Raw genomic sequence first — 5,665 nt, forward strand, 5'->3', positions numbered from 1 at the left:
GTAAAGCAAGTTATAACTAATCGAGTGAAGTGTAAAGTGAAGGGGAATACAAAAATGTATTGGTGAAGTGGCTGCTTTAAGGAGAACAGGAGTGATAAATGTACGCTAATTTCCGAATTTTACAAAAAAGCGCCTATTTCAAACCCAATTTGTAAATAAATTAGTGACCAAAATTTACAAAAGTGAGTGTTAAAATAATGCGTAGACCCTTGACTACAAGTGTGTGGAATTTTTTTTTGGGATCGGGCCACCCCTTTGGACGGAATTGCCCGAAATAGTTGAGAGCGCTACTAAACCCCACCCCGCAGCCATTCTTAGGTTTGTTTTCTTTTTCGATGGTCATCTTATTGCCTTTTTATAATCAAGACGTTGCCATTTATAACTTTATTTTCTTTTTCGATTGTCATATTATTGCCTTTTTATAATCAGGCAATATTAAAAAAGAATTTTTCACCATCGAATTGTTATGGTACGCATACATTGGGAGCAGCAGTGAGTGCAGGCGGCATGACACAATGGGGTGCACTGTGGCTAGTCATGTCGGCTGGGCGGGGTTCTTGCCTCACTACTGTTCCCTGCGCCATAGCAGAGAAAAGTCATGCATGTCAAACATCCCAACGGACGGACACGCAACAATTCAAAATTCACAAAAAATCCATTACAAAACAAAAAAAAGCTGAAAAAGAACGTTAAAATGTAAAAATTAAAATAAACTGAAAAATCAAACGAGAACAAATCCAAACTAAAGACAATAAAAAAAAAACCTAAGGCCGAATATGGTTGGGGCCCCTGGTGGAAGTGTGGCCCCTGGTGCTGACCCACCCTCATCCATGGGCACCGGCGCACCCTATTCCCGATGACCCCATTATTGAAAGTCCCTACATGCCTTCCTAAATAATGAGTCGACTCAGCATTCCCATTTTAATAACAATTTATTAATAAAAGTTCATTGTTCCTAACCTAATTCTTATAACTAATTCCTAACGCTAAAGTTCTTAATCCCTATCATTCCTTAAAACTAGTTCCTAACGTCTAAAAGTTCTTACTCTCAGGGCCGGTTGTTCAATGTCTGGTTATCACTACCACTACACTATCGACGATTTCGACATCATGCATGTAACATGTGATCGATAAAGCAGTAGTTGTGTTTAACCGGAGCTTCTACCTCCGATTTGTGCTAATCAGACATTGAACAACCGGCCCTAAGGTGATCATCAAAAAAAAACTAACGCTAAGGTAAATAGTGATGTAAGGTTAATTCAGGTAAGTATATTTAATAAATTGAATTCTAAATAAGATAAGTACTTCAAGTGTAAAGTGTATTCGTAAGGTAAGTATCTAGGGTAAGGTCAAAAGGTAAGTATTCGATCGGTATAATTAAGGTAAGTCAAGCAGGTAAGTAAGTCCGATAAAAAAAATCAGGTAGGTAAGTCGGTTTGCAATATTTAGGAAAACGAGTCAAATAAGGTAAGTATTCCCCTCAGGGTAAGTATGAGTATCGAGGGNATTCGATCGGTATAATTAAGGTAAGTCAAGCAGGTAAGTAAGTCCGATAAAAAAAAATCAGGTAGGTAAGTCGGTTTGCAATATTTAGGAAAACGAGTCAAATAAGGTAAGTATTCCCCTCAGGGTAAGTATGAGTATCGAGGTAAGTCTAGTATGCTAAATACGGTAACTTAACTAAACTTAAACTAAATAAAGTCTAGGTAATTTTTTTCAGTTCTACTTTTCCTATAGGTATATTGATTTGGATTTCGTCCAGGTATTTATATATTTTCTTTAATCTCCTGTTTTCTCGCGTCTTTTTAGTTTATTATTATTATTCATATTTATTTATATTGCTGTTATTATATAGTGGTCATTGGTTGTTATGATTTTTTAATGTTTATTTGTTTAAATTTATTTTAGTTGCATTTTCGTAAAAGGTTATTTTATATCATATATTTTCTTTTCATTGCATTAAAATTTTGGGTTTATCTATTTATTTAAACTTTAGCTTTATTTAATTTTATTTGATTAAATTTTTTGGTTTGAGTTATTTCAAGTTATTCAAGCGATTTCATACTATTCCTGCATCATTGTTTCCTTAGGTCTAAACTTTTATTCCCTATGTACATATATGCTTTTATATGTATGGATATATAGGCGCGTATACCTGTATATACATGCACATATATTTATTTATTTATTTATTATTAATCAACAACAAACAGGATATTTACAGACTATATGATAGTTAAATACAAAGACCTTATGACAAGAGCCTTACAAGTAGATTCTTAAAAGTAGACTTAGAGCATGAGAAATCAAAGTCTATGGAAGAAGAATACGCATTAAACTGTGCTAGCGTCCTCCTAAAAGGAGCATTCATCCCATAGACAGTTTTAGCTATACCCACGAAAAATAATTCATTACAGCGGAGAATGCATGAGGGAACATTAAAATTAATTTTCATGAGCAGGTACGGACAATCTATTGATCCCGCACAGATATCAAAGACAAAACACATCGACAACATAGCACGCCTAGACTCTAAGGACATGAGGTTTATTAGTAAGCAACGAGAGCGATAGGACGGAATGGGATCTACAAAACTCATCGAGCGCAAAGCAAAGCGCACAAAAGCTCGCTGAACAGACTGTAATCTATTAACATGGACTGCATGAAACGGTCTCCAAACGAATACCGCGTATTCTAACCTGGACCGAACTAAGGACGAGTACAACAGTTTGAGAGTATAGGGATCAGAAAACGAAGAACAGTTTCGACGAATTAAGGCCAACATAGCGAACGATTTAGAAACAATATAATTTATGTGAGTTGTGAAGTTGAGCTTGGAGTCAAAATAGACACCCAGGTCTTTACATTCACTTATTATCTTTAGCGGCGAGTTTGAGATGCAGTAAGATGTTGGAACAATACTGAAAACTTTCGCATAATAAGAATAGTGACATTTACTAATGTTGAGGAGCAAACGATTACGCACACACCAACTATATAAGTTATCCAACTCACACTGGAGAATGGATGAATCTTCTGGACATTTAATTTCATAATAAGTCTTCAGGTCATCCGCGTATAGAAGATAATTACACTTAGAAAAACATGAGGAAATATCATTAATGAAAAGAACAAATAGTAACGGGCCTAGGTCACTACCCTGGGGAACACCAGAGGAAGCAACAAAAGAGTAAGACGATACATTATCGAGTCGAACGACACATTGTCTGTTATATAAATAGGAAGTTATCCACTTTAGAAATTGGGAGTAAAAGCCTAGACGCTCAAGTTTAGCTATCAACATTGGGTGAGATATCCTATCAAAAGCCTTAAAAAAATCTGCGTAGATTGCATCCATTTGAAAACCACTTTGAAAGGTATCCAGACAATACTCCGTAAAGGCAGCTAAATTAGTTAAGGTAGATCTGCCCGGAACAAACCCATGTTGATTAGGACATATCATATGTTTGACGGCAAAGTATATTTTGTCCTTAACTATGCACTCAAACAGTTTAGAAACTGTGGTTAGCTTTGGCCTATAGTTCTCAATATCATTTTTATTGCCGCTTTTAAGGATAGGCGTAATAAAAGTCAATTTCCAGTCATCAAGGAAGACTCTAGCAGCAAGTGACATGTTGAAAATGTGCCATAGAGGCTTAATCAAGGCAGGACAACTTTTAATTAGAACGACCGATAAGCCATCAACATCTGTATTAGTGGATGGCTTAAACTGTTTCATGCCATCAATGACATCTTCGACAGTCAAGTCTAATTTCCCGAAGTTGATGGAAGTATCTGAATTAAACAGGAGATCGTCAGGGACAAAGCCATGATCAGCATTGTCTGAAAAAAATTTGGCAAACAGATTAGCAGCATCAGAGATGAAATTAGCTGAAACCCCTTTAAGATGAACCGACGCAGGTATATTTGAGCAGTTTTTCTTAGCTTTTATGTAACTCCAAAAGGCCTGGGGTTACATTTAATATTGCTTTCTATATTACGAATATAATTTCGATGCAAAGATTTGTTGAGTTTGTTGAATTTACCTCTGTAAGACACATACCGCTCACGAAAATTAACATCATTAGAATGCTTTTGCTTTTGTATAAAACGTATTCTTCAAGTTCCTTAGTCGTTTGAGTTCTCTAGAGAACCACGGCCGCTTCGAAGGTTTAGCACTTAACATCGGGATCATCACGCAAGTGTCAACTATAATAGATTTAAAAATATCGTAACGGGCAGCTACATCCACATTTTCAAATTGCCGATACCAATCCAGCTCAAACAAATTATTTAATTCCACAAAATTACAACGCGAGTAGTTAAAAGCAACTGTTTTACTACTACCTGGGAGTTCAAAATATTTAAAAAATTCAATTTCCAACACCAGTGGACTATGATGCAGATTGGAAGGCGAGATGTTACTGGCCGCATGCGAGAGCTTAAAATTAATATAAGAGCTAACAAATATTAAATCTAAAATTCGATTAAGTTCATTTAGAAAACCATTGATCTGTGACAATTCAATACATAGCAAGTTATCAATTACGTAAGATTCGCATAAACTATTAACATTACATGGAGTGAGAAAATTATCATTATCCATAAAGCTCCAAGAAATATTACCTAAATTGAAATCGCCTAAGACACAAAGTTGACTGTCACCAATTTTCTCGTGAAGTGCTAGGATATTGTCAATATGTGCCTTATATATGACATCCGAGCTGCCCGGCGGGATATAGGACACGCAAATATACAGCACACCACACGCACCTTGTAATTTTACGCAAAGTTGATCCAGCACGGAATTGGAACCCGGCAGCTCATAAAAAGAAGCACGAAGATAGCTGCGTGTAGCAATAAGCACACCACCACCCCTACTAACAACAGTTTTAGCAAAATCTCTATCCTTGCGAAAAACGTCAAAGAGAGCTGTGTTGAAGAACTCCGCATCAAAAAAGTTAACATTTAGCCAAGTCTCGGTTAGGACGAAACAGTCGTAATCCAGTTGCGAACTCAAAACGTAAACGGATTCAGATTTGGTTCTGAGTCCCGAAGTATTTTGATAATAAAGGCTTGTTTTGCGGGCACCAGAAGCAGAAGGGTTTTTTACTTCTTGAGCTGAGGCTGACGACCTTTTTGAAAAAAATCAAATGGTCAGATAGAAACATTTGAAGGCCAAATATTTGATGTCAGCATTTTATTATATTGACGTTCTGGAACTTCAAGCTTGAAATTTATGTATTTAATATCCTCCGAATTAGTATTTTTCTTAAGAAGCTTATAGCAAAAAATCTCATTCCTATTGATAGCCGCATGTTTGGCGACATATTCAATGATGTTCTCCGTATTAACGGAGGGCAAAAACGAAGAAATATGAAGCCATTTGTGACGAAGAACAACTCCCAGCTCAGAGTTATCGTTAGTTCCAAATACACAAAGCCTTTTTTTATGAATGAGATTTTTAGGCATAACAGACCACTGTGCATTATTTGGATGTGCATTGTTAGCAGCATTATTCGCTATTGTATCATTTGACGTAACATTATTAGCCACAGCAGCGGCATATGACGAAGCAGCATCAGGAGCGCACGCAGGCGGCGCAGGCAAAAAGCATGAGTTGGCAAATGCAGCCGGCAACGTGCCAACAGGAGTGGCGGGCGAA

The sequence above is a fragment of the Rhagoletis zephyria genome, unplaced genomic scaffold (assembly GCF_001687245.7).
Source record: "Rhagoletis zephyria isolate East Lansing unplaced genomic scaffold, Rhagoletis_zephyria_1.1 Rzeph_scaffold_06171, whole genome shotgun sequence".
NCBI classification, from domain to species: domain Eukaryota; kingdom Metazoa; phylum Arthropoda; class Insecta; order Diptera; family Tephritidae; genus Rhagoletis; species Rhagoletis zephyria.